This window comes from Diceros bicornis, chromosome 24 (genome assembly GCF_020826845.1).
Source record: "Diceros bicornis minor isolate mBicDic1 chromosome 24, mDicBic1.mat.cur, whole genome shotgun sequence".
Classification (NCBI taxonomy): domain Eukaryota; kingdom Metazoa; phylum Chordata; class Mammalia; order Perissodactyla; family Rhinocerotidae; genus Diceros; species Diceros bicornis.
In genome coordinates this window covers 5,594,117-5,609,674 of record NC_080763.1, presented here as the reverse complement: position 1 = coordinate 5,609,674, position 15,558 = coordinate 5,594,117, and the positions used below count along the sequence as shown (strand labels likewise).

The window sequence follows — 15,558 nt, the reverse complement described above, 5'->3', positions numbered from 1 at the left end:
GGGATGACTCCAACATTTTTTCTGCCTAAATGTTGCATGGAGCTACCATCAAATGAGATGAATCAGATGGCACTTGAAGCAGCTTTAAAGAAGAACATGGAAGTTTAGTTTGACTTAACTACCTCACAACCAAGTGGAAACGGAGAACAGGCTGTTTAGAATGCAGGAGGGTAGTCTGGGCTGGAGATATAAGCATATGGGTATTCCAAGCCATGACACTGGATGACATCAGCAGGGAAATTAAAGAGAAAAGTGAACCAAAGACTGAGCACTTGAACTTCAAGAGTAAGGGCAAATCATAAAAACAGAATGAGCAAAGCAGCTGGTGAAGAGAGAAACCCAAAAAGGAATGTCCTGGAAGGAGGTGAGTATAAATAATTAAGTTCCACTTAGTGTACAAATCACTTTGCTGAAACCAGATTTAAGTTAAGGCTAAAAGTTCTTAATCAGCCTGCAGGAGTTAAGGAAATATGTAAAATACTAAATCGTATTTTTAAAAGGAGTTGAACATTTCTTATGCATCAGAAATACTATATTTCCTATTAGTTTCTACTTAAACCATTCTTAGTACTAAAAGTATATTTTGCCTACTTTATCTTTTTAACACAAAACCAATCAAAAGCCTATACCATTAAAAAGAGAAAGAAAGCTTAAAAGGTTTACGCTGCCATCATCTCTCTCAAACACCGAAAAAACTCAAGAGCTCGGTACACAAACGGTTATAAACTGTCCTTACTTTTCTTTTTCTAGAACTCAGACACAGATGGTTAAGTTAATCAAACTCCTTAGTTCATGGCACTTCAAGTTTTTCCCCTTTCTGTTTAATGTTCTGTTTACAGAAAAAATAGCTTATATTCTTATCTAAACCAACGTCTTCCCTGTGATTTGCATATAAACTACATTTTTAAGATCAGAACACCCAAAGTCATGTTCACAAAAACTGAAAGAGGAAGCAATGAAACTCAACTCTATGCTTAAGAGTAATCATTAATGTCACTTCTAAAGAAACAACTACTTGCTTCCAGCCTCTAAATATACTGTGGATCTACCTTCAAAATAAGAAAAACATAAACAGTACACAGCACAAGCAGCTAATAAGACATTATCCTCAAATATTTGAATGTTCTTGTAAAGCACGGTCTTTCTACATTTCCTCATTGCATATTAGGTCAGATTCCTGAGAAACCCAAAACCTTCCTGAAATCATTACGTTAACAATTTTTTTTTTTTTTTACAAAGTATTGTGAGATCTTTTAGATTAAAACTTCCTTTGCCATAAAAAAAATAATAAGGATGCAATTAAAAATACATCTTCCACACATTTCAGGTAAAATTCAAGTGAAGAACTTACCAAAAGTTAACAATTTTAACAGCGGTCCTTTAGAACTTAAGCCTCAAAAAAGCCTTCACTTCTTAGGCCCTTCAGAAAAGCCATATTGACAGTTATTAAACATCTAATTATTAAATTGTTCTCCCTACTAAAAACACATTAAAGCCTATAAACTAGAAGGAGGCTTGGGATGAGAGACCCAACAAAACACTTGCATCAAGCAGAAGAGACTACTGATATTAAGGAAAGATACAGAAAAGACTAAAGTGGAAACAAAATCATAAATTAATGGCTCATCATAATGTTGGCCCTGAGTCATCAAAAAAGGGTTAAACAATACCCAGTATCCTTTATAATTTTAAAGCGATTAATACATTTAAGAAAAATCTTCAGGGCCGGCCCCCTGGCTTAGCAGTTAAGTGCACGCCCTCCGCTACTGGCAGCCCGGGGTTCGGCTCCCGGGCGCGCACCAACGCAGCGCTTATCCAGCCATGCTGAGGCCTCATCCCACATACAGCAACTAGAAGGATGTGCAGCTATCGACATACAACTATCTACTGGGGCTTTGGGGGGGGGGGGGAAGAGGAGGAGGATTGGTGATACATGTTAGCTCAGAGCCAGTCTTCCTCAGCAAAAAGAGAAGGATTAGCATGGATGTTAACTCAGAGCTGATCTTCCTCACAAAAAAATAAATAAAACTGTTTAAAAAAAATTTTTTTTCATTAGGCTTTGTAATATTTTAACTTTCAGTATGAGTATGAAGCTCAGACAGGTAAATAGAACACCTCATTCTCTAAGCACACCTGACAGAGATACACACTGTTATGACTGCTGATGCTGCAAAATTAAGAGAACTTTCTACCTCAGTGTTGGGGTAGGAGGGGTGACTTTTTCTTAGAACCTACAAATAAGCCAACCTTGTTACTTCTTGTTAGATCCATGAACTCAAGAGGGGAGAGGGAGCCTTGTCTATCAGAGAATACATTAAATATGAAAGTCTATAGCAAGGTATGTCTACCCAAAATACAGATAAACTCAAGAGTACTTCAGTGTTATTCTTAGGACAATCATCCCAGTCTCATCAGCAATGGTTTTACCCAAACTGGAGACTGCTGCCATGTGCCTGCTAGGTGATGTAGGGAGAACAAGCGCCACCTAATTTGGCAAGTATTCAAACTTTAAGGCAATTCTTACACAATTCAGAGTGTTTTGTTTGCCCCAAGGTGTTTATCTTTAGCAGGCTATGGGTATCTACATTTTTCAAGGCTTTCCTCAAAGCACCTGAAAAAAACTTACAACTTTGAACAGTTAACTTCAACTGTAAGTTTTAAGCGGTGCTTATTCAGACCCCTGCTAGGGATCCTTTTCCCCTATACGCCCCATTACGAATGTAGATTCCTCCCTCCTCCCAGAAGAAACGGCTAGGATTAAACAGCCTGCTCTTTAACCTAAGCAAGGCGTAGCTGGCGAGGCTGGAATGTGCTCCGGTCTGGGGCTGCCCACCTCTGGTGCACACGTGCTCCTTCGCCACCAACGTGCGGGGCTGCACACCCCATACCTGGTGTCGGATTGCAGCACGACTGCCCTCGGCTGCCAGCTTGGTTCTCTGCCGAGATCCCAACGCCAGAAGGGGGAGGGGGCCTGGGAAGGAAGACACACCCCTCAGGAGAGGAAAGGGTAACTTCCCCGGGTCGAGGGCGGGCCACAGATCTTCCCAAACTCGCCCTTCGCGCGACTTTCCCATACCCAACTGCCCGCCGCCGCGACCAAGGGACACGCACAGGGCGGGGGCGCCCGGAAGGGGGCGAGGCCGGTCCCGGGGGCTCCGGACGGGCGGCGCGGACTGAAATTCCAGCATGGCGCACGCATGGCCCAGCGCGCCAGGGCCGCCGCGGAGCCCGCGCCCTCCGTCCGCCCGCCCGCCCTGCCGGGGCCCCCCCCGAGCCGGCTAAAAATAGGCGCCTCAGTCACCGCGGGGCCCTCTCCGGCCACCCTCGCCCTCGGGAGACGGCCCCGGCGCCGCGGCAGAGCGGGGTCGGGCCCTGGGCGGCCGGCGAGGCCGAGCGCCCCTCCGAGCCCGCCCGCCGCGCCGGCCCGGCGCCCGAGGCCTACCCGGCGGGCGGTGTCCGGGCCCCGGGCCCCGGGCCGCGCCCCCGCCGACCGGCCCTCCGCCCCCGGGCCCCCGCGGCCGGCGCCGCCCTCCCCCCGCGGCCGGCGCCCGGCCCGGCGCGGCCTGCTCGCCCTTACTTGGCGCGGCCGGGGAGGGAGACCGGGAAGACGCGGCGGCGCCGGCACTACCACCCGGGCCGCCGCTCCGAGGCGCCGCCGCCGCCGCCGCCGCCGCCGCCGCCGCCGCCGCTCAGGTGCCGTCGCGCCGCCCGGCAGGAAACGGGCGGCTTCGGGGCGGGGCGGCCCGGCACGTCCCGGCGTCGGGGCGGCGAGCCCGGAGACCGGCCCCTTAAAGGGACAGGCGGCGGCCCGCGCGCTCCGGTCAGCCCCGGCGTCCTGCGGGCTCAGGAGGCGGGGGCTTGCTGCCGAGGTCAAGTCCGGCCGCTGGGTGGAGGTGGGAGCTCGGGCGGGAGGCCCAGCGGAATTCCCGTCGTTCATGAGTCCTGCTCTCTCTCCTTCTCCCAAAGCTGGCTTCGTCTTGCAGGGCCTTCCCACTGAAGCACCACCTGCCCACGCACACTGGATGTTTTTATTTTTTTAACCTTAAGTAAATGGTACTAAATTTCACCTTGCCAATTCCCGATTTCGCCCCAGAAATCACTGGAAAACGGAATCTTCCGTTACTCTGTCTCCAGAGCTTCTCTGTGAATTTTCCTTCAGGCAACCCTGGCTTCAAATGGAAAGAGGAATTAAAAACCGACCCAAATAAGTTGTGTGCAAATATTATGAAGCTGTTGTGTCCGCCAGCTGGTGGCCGTTCATTAGGCCAGGGTAAAAATAACTAGAAATTGCAGCAGAAAGGAGACGTTGGCCAGAATTCCTGCTTACTGGTTTGCTCTTTGCTAAAAGGATGGCAGCGATCTTCCTGGTCCACTGGCAAATGAGATGTGTTGATTATCATTACTTATTGCTTATCCATCTCCCACAAAATGCCAGGCACTGCTCAGAACGTACACAAAACACTCCAAGCTCTCCTCAAACGTTATGAGAGCTCAGAATGATTCAAATGCTTTTAGAGTGTGGATAGAGACACATGAAGTAGGTCTCATCACGAACACCTCCCTCTACATCCTGATAAACGGGGAACAGGAGCAATCTTTAAGGAATGAACATCAGGACAGTTCCTACACCAACAGAGAATTTCTTTTATATGCGCTGCCTAAAAGCATACTCCACACTTGTATTCTAATTACTTTTGTCTCAGCTTTGTAGAGCACTTCCAAAGTACAAGTGAAAACTGAACACTGTGGTAGCCTCAAAAGTTGAGGATTCTGCCCGTCTTCAGCCACTATGCTCTCAAAGATGTATTCTGTCTTATTTTAACAGAAGCATCCTCTTTTCTCCTTTTTCAGTAGGGTTCTCTGCCCCTTTAGCGGCTCCAGTGCTCTCAGAGCAATCTATCTCTAAACCAGTGGCTTCTCTTGAGCATGTATGTGCTGGAGGATCCAGCTTTATTGAAGAGCTAAGCTTTTAGTCTCAATACAAAGGGGGAAATGTATCACTTCTATAAGGGAGTTTAAGGATTCTTGATTAGCTTACAAAAAAATGTCTAATTTCCTCTGGTTAGTACTGAAGCAGGTTTTAAGTTAGAATAAAAGTTTCTATCATTTTCCTGACTTCAGTAAAACCACAGTGTCATTTTAGAGACAGTAATATTTAGGTACGCTTGTAAGTAAGACAATAAGTGGCGTTTAGGGACATGTTTTCCCTAAATATCCTGTTGCTTATAGTCAGGGCTCTCTTATTTGTGTTCCATAATTTGAAACAAAGAAGCATAAATGTATCAGCTATTTCAGCTTTTCTGGGTGATTGAACTTTGACTTTTTGAAAGGGAAGTGGTTGGATGGCTCATTCTTTACAAGATTTCTCTTTATTCACATCAAAACAAAAAGATTTACTAGAAATGTTATGCATGGCAAGCCCTGTTAGGAATTAAGACCAACCCTCTAAGTTTTGAAGTATAATATTGTTAAGTATAATTAACACATATAATTATCCTAAGATACAATTAACCTTGGTTGCTGCTTACTACCCCCCAATGTCACTGAAACCAGCAATTAACTTGCTAAAAAGGATTAGCACTCCCAGCATCTGAGGTACCTCTAGTTGTAACACCTAAGAAATTACATTTTATTGAAAACTGTAAAGTATAAGGCTGTTACCTAGAGTACTCATCTCTTTTTTTGTTTTGTTTTTTTAATTTAAAAAAGTGCAATTTACTAGAGATTACCTCCTGACTTTTACTGTGTAACAATTCTCCTTTTTGGAGAATTTTGGAAAAGCTTTAAAGACACAGCGTACACATCTCTCCAGCAGACAGAGAAGGCTGGCTATTCCTGTTTTGTCTAGGGAAGACTTCCCAGAGTGGTGAGTTATGCAGAGGTTTGGGTAATACGTGCATAACAGATTACATCTCCTACTCCCCTGGATCAGGGTGGCAGAGATGAAAGCATAATGGAAGCAGTTCACAGAACTGAAAGTAAAGGGAAGTGTCCAGATCCACCTTCTCCACTCAAGTAATGGAATGGGGAAGAAGTTCACTGAAACATCTGCAGCTGCAGATCTAGACGTAATCAACTCTTCTAGCAAAGTATCTGACACGTAACGGTGCTTAACAGAGTTCTGCATGGTGCCCCTCTGACATGTGGTCTCTTCAAGCAAATGGAATTCGAGTGCTTTCATGACACATTAAAAGTGACCACAAATTATTTGCCACTCTGCATAGAGAGGTGGAATCTCTCTGCCCTCCTCTTGAATCTCAGAGAGCCCTGTGACTGCTGTGACCAACAGAACCAACCAAAAGTAACACTCCCAAGTTCTGGGCCCAGGCTGTACGAGACAGGCAGTTCTACTTCCTGCCTCTTAGAACCACTGCTCTTAGAGCCCTGAGGTGCCAGGTGAGAAATCCCACTACCTCGCTGGAGAGACCATGAGGAGAGGCCCTGAGACTACATGGGGAGGAAGATGGACCCAGCTGGGCCCAGCCTTCCAACTGTCCCCACAAAGCTGCCAGGGATATGAATGAAGCCTTCTAGAACCCCAGACCATCCACATCACAAGCTAAATACCACCAACTGACCCCAGTCAGTGCCACATGGAGCAGAAGAATCACCCAGCCAAGCCCTGCTTGAATTTCTGACCACAGAGAATTGTGAGCCTAACGATATAATTTTTGTGATTTTGTTGGATGGTTTGTTATGCAGTAATTAACAGAACAGCTTTCTTCCACTTCTAAATAGCTGCAAGAAATCTTTGAGTCTTGTTTATGCAGAAGGGAGTTTCCACTTTGCCCATACAATCCCACCAGGTCACTGGGGCTCTTAAGGGAAATTTGGGCAGGAATGGGTAGAGAGGTAAAGCTACTTTGTAGCATAATTTAGTATTATTGAAACTACTTGCCTGTCTCCCATCTTCAAAAGTGGTCCAATGATTGGGAACTGGTGGTTTAACTGAGGAAAGAGGAACCAGTATTTATTGTGCATATGCACTGTCCGGGTGTTTAATGTACATTAGCTCACATAACTGTCAAAACAACTCTGTAGTATAGTACTAGGCTTACACTGAATAACTAACTAGCTCAAGGACACAGAACTCAAAAACCAGCACCTGAACCCAGATCTGTTTGATTCCAATTCCCACGTCTGTGCTTCTGCGCTAGGTTGACCGCCAAGCTATAAACCTTTAGGTATACAAACAATTAAAACATGAGTTTTCATTTATACATAAGTTTCACTTACTCATGATAGCTTTTTGTCATTAGCATAAATAATGAGCAGATATATAACAATAAATTAAATCAGCAATATTAAATTGGCTGCCAGCCAGCATCATGTAAACTCTTCTTTTATTTTTTTTTTTTGTGAGGAGGATCAGCCCTGAGCTAACATCTGTGCCAATCCTCCTCTTTTTGCTGAGGAAGACTGGCCCTGAGCTAACATCCATGCCGATCTTCCTCCACTTTATGTGGGACGCCACCACAGCATGGCCTGACAAGCAGTGGGTCAGTGCGCATCCCGGATCCGAATCTGGGCCGCCAGCAGTAGAGCGCATGCACTTAACCACTACGCCACAAGGGCAGCCCTCTTTGATTCTTGGTTCCATGATTTTACACACTTCCTTACAAGGATTTTTGTTAAATATTGAATTTGCGGTCACAGGACCTGGTTTTGCTCCCCACCTCTGCTCCTTTCTAGCAGTGTGACTTTGGACAAGTCACTTCACTTCTCAGAGCTTTAGTTTCCTCTCTGATTAACCGAGGATAAGAGTACTTAGCTCTAAGAGTTAGTGTGAGAGTTAAATGAGATCATGTATTTTAAAGTATTTTTAGGGGCCAGCCCGGTGGCGCAAGCGGTTAAGTTGCACCCACTCTGCCACGGTGGCCCAGGGTTCACCGGTTCTAATCCCCAGCGCGCACTGACACACTGCTTGTTGAGCCATGCTGTGGCGGCGTCCCATATAAAGTAGAGGAAGATGGGCACGGATGTTAGCTCAGGGCCAATCTTCCTCAGCAAAAAAAAAAAAAATTTTAAACTGTAAAATGGTGTGTAACTATATTGTTATAACTAACCATCTTATTACAGGTTCTTACTCTATATAAATATTAAATAAGGCATATTTAACCTAAATTATAGGGCCGGCCCCGTGGCTTGGCGGTTGGGTGCGCGCGCTCCGCTGCTGGCGGCCCGGGTTCAGATCCCGGGCGAGCACCGACGCGCCGCTTCTCCGGCCATGCTGAGGCCGTGTCCCACATACAGCAACTAGAATGGATGTGCAACTACGACATACAACTATCTACCAGGGCTTTGAGGGAAAAATAAATAAATAAAATCTTTAACCTAAATTATATCTGAATAATAACTACCATCTTAGCTACTTTTCATATACTGTGTATAATCCTAACAACATTTGAGTGAGATATAATTACGCCCATTTTACAGTTGAGAAAGCAGGCTCAGAAAATCAAGTAACTTGCATGAGGTCAAATGGCTAGTAAGTGGCAGAGCTGAGACTGAAGCTCCAAAATCCAAGCTTTTCCACTCTGCCCGACTGCCCCCACATGCCAGCAGGCTAGTTTATAACCTGCTTATACAGCATGAAAAAGGGAGAGTTGAGGGGCTGGCTCAGTGGCATAGTGGTTAAGTTCATGCACTCCACTTAGTTGGCCCAGGGTTCATAGGTTCGGATCCTGAGCGTGGACCTACACACTGCTCGTCAAGCCATGCTGTCGCAGGTGTCCCACATATAAAGTAGAGGAAGATGGGCACGGATGTTAGCCCAGGGCCAATCTTCCTCACCAAAAAGAGGAGGATTGGCAACAGATGTTAGCTCAGGGCTAATCTCCCTCACCAAAAAGGAAAGGGGGGGAGTGGGGGCCATTGACATCTTTCCTGTCACTTCAGGCTAAACCACTCTTAGCCCCACCAGATAGATAGAAATCGTTCTTATCTCTAAAAACTTTGCATATAATTCAACATCATTCCTCAACAACTACTTCAGTGTTTAATATTTACTGTCCATTACTGTTGTGTAATTCTTCTATTGTTCTAACCTCAACCTTGGACACATTTCTAATTGCAGGGTCATTGCAAATTAAAAAAAAACTTGGCAAATAGGGCCGGCCCCGTGGCTTAGCGGTTAAGTGCGTGCACTCTGCTGCTGGCGGCTCGGGTTCGGCTCCCGGGCGCGCACCAACGCACCGCTCCTCCGGCCATGCTGAGGCCACGTCCCACATACTAGAAGGATGTGCAGCAATGACATACAACTATCTACTGGGGCTTTGGAGGGGGATAAATAAATAAATAAATAAACTTGGCAAATAAAATAAATAGAAGTACAAAAATATATATCACTTGTAGTCACATCTGGAGATAATCACAGGTAACATTTTAAAATTTCTTCCACTTTTCAAAATCTGTGCACATTTTTACTATCATTATGATTGTAAATACCAAATGAAGTAACATATGCAAAAATTTTAGATGATGTCCTGTTTCTTAGCATCTATTCTTTCTGACTTTAAGAGTAACTCATGAAGTTGGCAGGACAATTACATATTTAAACAAACAGAACAAAGAAGTGTGATTAGTTATCCTTGATTGGATCCTCATGCAAAAAATGTTATGAAAGATATTTTGTGTACAAATTGGGGCTATTCAAATATGGACTGGGTATGGATAATATTAAAGGACAATTGTTACTTTTCTTGGGTGCAATAATATATGTGGTTGCAACATGTAATTATGTAGAATATCCTTTTTTTCAGAAACACCTATTGAAGTATTTAGGAGTATAAAATCACAATATCTATAACATACTTTCAAATGATTCAGCAAAAATATATATGGACAAAGGTAATATGAAAAAATGTCAGTAACTGTTGAGTCTGAGAGATAGGTGTACAGGGGTACATTGCACTGTTTTTCAACTTTTCTGTATGTTTGAAATTTTTCACAATAGAATGCTGAGGAAAAAATCCAAAAGAAATGTATAGTTATTGTAGAAAAGTTGCAGAAAACAGAAAAATGTAAGGACAAAAATCAGTATGGTTTTAAACCTTTTCTTGTGTCTTTTGTGATGGTCACATTTCTTGTAAATACTTGAAGAGTTTACTAAAATCAACCTTGCAGTCTTCCTTTCTCTCCTCCAGTTGTTCCCAGGTCTTCTTTTCCAGCTCTCTCCTCATCTCTGGGGTCCTCTCTGAACAGTCTTCATGGCTCTTTTTAATAGTGGATGCTGCACGTTTACTAATAAGAGACCTAAATAGTGCCCAGGGTAAAAGAAGACTAATTCGTAGTTCTTTAGTCCTCATAGGACAAGTTTTGTTTGTTTGGCAGGTTAGATCAGTTGATTGTTGTTAGCTGTTCAGAGAGGCCCAAATCAAAAATGTGGTCAACGTGCGGGCTGCTTAGTGTCACGTGAGGAAAACAACCCTCTTCCACCTCTGCTGCCTCAACAAGTTTCCCCTCCTCAGCCACGTTGCAGGAATGAGCCGTGGCCTGAGGGATCAGGCACAAGAACGTGGATACTTCAGCGTGAACCACCACCACTGCTGCCTAAATAATTCTCAAGACTATGACTTGGTGAGGGCAGATCAGCAGCAACAACTCAAACCAAGTCAGCAATATTTGCAACATGCACACATCACGTTCGGTGTTTGAATATAAAACATGCATTTAAAAAATTTTTGTCCTCCAGAATGGTGCTGGCTTTTTAAACCACATTTCCATTTGTTGGCTCACATTCAGCTCCTCATGATAACTCTTAGATCCCAGCCAGTCCTTGCCCAGTGTTTTCCCTCCCCATAGTATGACAACCCTGTAATTAACCTTTCCCAGGCTTTGTTCCGTTTATTTCTGACCACATCTCCAATTTACCAATTTCCTTTGATCTGGGTCAATAATTTTTAAAAGCCACCTTTTGGTACTTCCATAAATTGTTTTGGAAATTTTATATTTATGAGAAGAGGTAAACAGATTGCAAGCTCCATTACAAATCATTATTCTGTGAAGGCTGTAGAATAATTCCTCTGGATGCCAACTCTCATGACACAGCACTCTGGACGTCAGCCCTCTTGGCCTCCTCAGGGGCCTCACTCCATCAGCAAGGCCCTTTCTGTCTGTATCTTCCACTTGCCCTCTTTATCAGCCATTGGTGCATTCAGAGCTCTCTCCACTTAAATGAAGGCGAAAAACGTTTCTTCAAACTGCAGACCACTCCGTCTACCCCATCCACTGCAAAGCCAGGTTTTTGGTTGGTTGGTTGGTTGCTTGGTTGCTTGGTTGGTTGGTTGATTAGTTAAGAGGCAACTTAATTGACTATATTCTCACTACCCATTCACTCATTCTTCATACTGCAGTATCCTGCTTCGGCACCCACAACAAGATTCTGAAACACTTCTCGTCAAAGTCACCCGTGAACTCCCTGCTGCTACCTCCTCTCTGTCACAACACCACTGATGCCTTCTTGAAATGCTTCTCTTTCTTTAACTTCAGTGACCTCACCCACACAGCTCTTCTGCCCCTCTTTTCCTTATCTCTAGCCTGAAGTGCCTTCTCTGTCTGTCACTTTTGTGTTGATGTTCCCCAGGGCTCCAGCCTTGTCCCTTTGTTTTCTCACTTCGCAGTCGCACCTGGTCTTATATTACAATCTGTGTTCCCAACTGAAGGCCCAGTTGCTGCATTTTGCAAGCCCTGCCACTAAGTAAAAGGCATCTGTATTAGTCAGCACTCTCCAGAGAACTGGAACCAGTAGGATGTATATACATTGAGAGAGAGGGCGAGATTTATTTTAAGGAAGTGGTGATTACCTAATTCACGTGATTGTAGAGGCTGGCAAGTCCAAACTTTTGCAGGTGGGCAGGCAAGCTGGAGACCCAGGGAAAAGTCAGTGTTGCCGTTCAAGTCCCAAGGCCGTCGACTGGCAGAATTCCCTCCTCTTCTGAGGAGGTCAGGTTTTCTCTATTAAGGCCTTCTACTGACTGGATGAGACTCATTATTATGAAGTCTTGTTATTATTACGGAGGATAATCTGCTTTACCCAAAGTCTGCTGATTTAAATGTTAATGTCATCTGAATACTTTCACAGAAACATCTAGAATAATGTTTAGCCAAATATCTGGGTACTGTGGCCTAGTCAAGTTGACACATAAAATTAACCATCACAGTATCTTGGGATTCTGGAGGCAGCTTATACCATATTTGGGTGTGCCACTTTAGCTTATTTACTGAGTAACCTATTAGGCTGCTAATTTTGAATGGGGCCCAGAACAAGCAAGAGCGCTGTAGCAAGCCCACAGCTGTGCACCCTATCATCAATTAAGACTTGTGACCCAGCAGATACAACAATGCTGGAGGTATCTGTAGAAGATGAGAAAACTGTGTAAAGCCTTTGGCAAGTCTCAATAGGAGAATCACAGTGCAGACTTCCAGGTTTTGTCATATACTGATGCCATCGTGCCTTAATCGAGATCAGGTACCTGACCATGGTACACTAAGTGACCAGGTGCCCTGAGCTGCCCATTATGAATTGAGTGTAATCTGACCCATCAACCCATAAATTTGGGTGTGGGAAAGGATGTTTATCATAAAAAAGATAAGGTTTATGCAAGCTCTAGCTTCAGCACGTTCTGAAGGCACGAGTGAATTTACAGGTGGCTCACACTTCCACGCCTTCTACTCCAATGCCACCTCTCCTTCACTCACACCTATGGTCTCGTAAGAAATTCCACTTGATCAAGGAAGGAAAAATTTGAGCCTGGTTTAGAGATGCAACTACACAACCTGTGGGCACCACCTGAGAGTAAACTGCTGCAGAATCACAACCCCATTTGGGGGTTGCCCTGAAGGTATATGAGGAGAATAAACCTTCCCAGTGGGCAGAAAGTCAAGCCATACATCTGGTATACACTTTGCCTGGAAAGAGAGATCCCCATGTATTTAGGTCTACACACATTCATGGGCTGGAGGTCAGGGAGGGACTTAGAAGGTATAAGTTTGGAGAACTGATAAGAAAGAGGTTTGGGAAAGAGGCATGTGGATGTGCCCACTTAACAATGGACATAGAATGTAAGAATATTCTTTCCCATGTGAATGCTCATCTAGGGCATAAGATTGCAGTTCTGTATAATCAGGTGGGCAAAATGAGCCACGATGGGTATACCAACCTCTTGCCTCGGCCAACCTGCAATCTGTTCAGTGAGATCATGAATAAAGTGGCCATAGTAGCAGAGATGGAGGTTATGCAGGAGTTCAAGCACATGGACTTCTCATCAAGACTGATTTAGCTACCACCAGTACTAAGTGCCCAGCCTACCAACAGCAGAAACCTACACTGAACAGCACAATACCCTGGGGGGAACAGCAGCCATCAGATGGAAGGTGATTTTATGAAATACCTTCCATCATGAAGAGAGCAGTGATTGGTCCTCACTGGAATAATGACTCATTCCAGATATTGATTTGCCTTCCCTGCATGCAAAGCTCCTGCCATCACCACCATCTGTGTACTTACTAAATGCCTATTCACTGTCACAGAATCCCACACAATATTGTTTTGACAAAGGAACTCATTTCACAGCAAAAAGAGTGAGGCAATGAGCTAAGACCCAAAGGATTCACTAGAAGTAGTTAAAATTACAGAATGATTAGAACGGCTATCAAAGATGCAGTTTTCGGGCCGGCCAGGTGGTGCAAGCAGTTAAGTGTGCGCGCTTCACTGCGGCAGCCTGGGGTCCGCTGGTTCGGATCCCGGCTGCGCACTGACACACTGCTTGGCAAGCCATGCTGTGGCGGCGTCCCATATAAAGTGGAGGAAGATGGGCACAGATGTTAGCCCAGGGCCAGTCTTCCTCAGCATAAAAAAAAAGAGGAGGATTGGCAGATGTTAGCACAGGGCTGATCACCTCACAAAAAAAAAAAAGACCCAGTTTTGATGATAAATGAGAGACAGAGAGAATGCCTTGCGACATTAGGGTGCTCTTCTACATGATGCTTACATACTCCAAATCAGCTACCAATATAGATGGCTCCTTTTTTTGCCCCACTGGCAGAGGATATAGGTGCAGAAACCAAGGGGAAGAAGTGAGAGTGGTTCTTCTCATTATTATACCTAATCATCTGCTTACAAAATTTTGCTTCTGATCTCTGCACGTTTAGAGGTTTGATTCCCAAAGGAGGAAGGCTTCTACCAGGAGACACAACATGGTTTTATTTGAACTGAAAGTTGAGGTTTCCATCTGGCTGTTTTGTGTTTTCTCAAGTCACTGAACAAGAAGAGGGATACACTCTCCTGATTGGAGTGATGGATCTGTACTACCAAGGGGATCTGACCTCTGCTTAGTTCTCTCATAACTAGGATGACCAACTTGTACCAATTTGTCTGAGATTTTCCCAGTTTTATCACTCAAAGTCTCACATCCCAGGAAATCCAGGGTCAACCAGGCCACCCAACTAACCTCCCTGAGACAATGAAGGCATTCAGTAAATTTGCTTTAGAGTGGATCTTGTTTATGTCAGACTAAAAGGAAAGCCCTGGATGTCGCACAATTAGCTCATTTATACTCTACTCACATTTCCCATATTTTCTAGGGCACAGATGTAATACTTCAATCTTTATCTTTTTTGTGAATTCTCATTCAACTAATTTTTTCAGCACTGTGGAAAATTTATGTTAGATCTGGAAGAGATCATAGAAATCATCTAATCCAAATCCAAATATTTTATGTTTATTTGCAATACTCTGTTATTTAAACTTCATTATTTTTGTTTTAGTTTATGATTTGTCATGTTCACAAGCATTCATTTCCTTAACTGACCAAAAATTACACTTGCACATTTAATCCAGTGAGTAATTTATTTTTTGCTTGTATAATGCTTATGAGCTCTGACTTTCAAAATCTAGAAAAAGTTCAGTGTTCTTTAGCATCTCATCAAAAAACACTACTCAATGAGGGCTTGTTGATGAGGGACCCTGGTCTTCTAAGTATTGAATATCAGTCTGATTTTCTATTGTGTCTAGATAATGACATCAGTGATTGTCAAAAGATCTCTTTCCAGATGGACTTGGCTTACAGCACCAATCACAGAGTACAACTCAAGATTAAGATTTATTTCATTCCAGGTCAGAAATAAGTGAGATAAAACCCTGCCACAAATGTCCATTGATGCTACTCTCAACCAAATAATGGAATAAATAGATTGCTAGTCTTGTGTTATGGTCTTATGAATCAGATCTTCTAATTTTTCAAAGACAACAATTAAGAAGAGCAGAATTTGGGCCGGCCCCGTGGCTTAGCGGTTAAGTGCACGTGCTCCGCTGCTGGCGGCCCGGGGTTCCGATCCCAGGTGCGCACCGACGCACCGCTTCTCCCGCCATGCTGGGGCCGCATCCCACATACAGCAACTAGGGGGCTGTGCAACTATGACATACAACTATCTACTGGGGCTTTGGGGGAAAAAAGAAAGAAAAAAAGGAAGGAAGGAAGGAAAGAAAGAAAGAAGGAAAGAAGGAAAGAAGAGCAGAATTTGCAGAAACAGTGAACTGTGAATTTAAATACTAACCAA

General features: G+C 44.3%; 1 protein-coding gene across 10 annotated transcripts in view; it reads right to left on the bottom strand.

Annotated features, from left to right (window-relative positions):
- Positions 1–3,668, bottom strand: part of KTN1 (kinectin 1) — a 102,746-nt gene extending 99,078 nt beyond the window's left edge. For 6 of the 10 annotated variants that reach the window (XM_058566983.1, XM_058566981.1, XM_058566989.1 and 3 more), the window contains exon 1: positions 3,578–3,651. The gene's annotated coding sequence lies outside the window, so the exon portion shown is untranslated. Of the gene's footprint in view, positions 1–2,888; positions 2,972–3,577 lie in introns of all 10 variants that reach the window. The other 4 variants (XM_058566982.1, XM_058566985.1, XM_058566984.1 and 1 more) reach the window with 3 other exon arrangements.
- Positions 3,669–15,558: the final 11,890 nt, after the last annotated feature.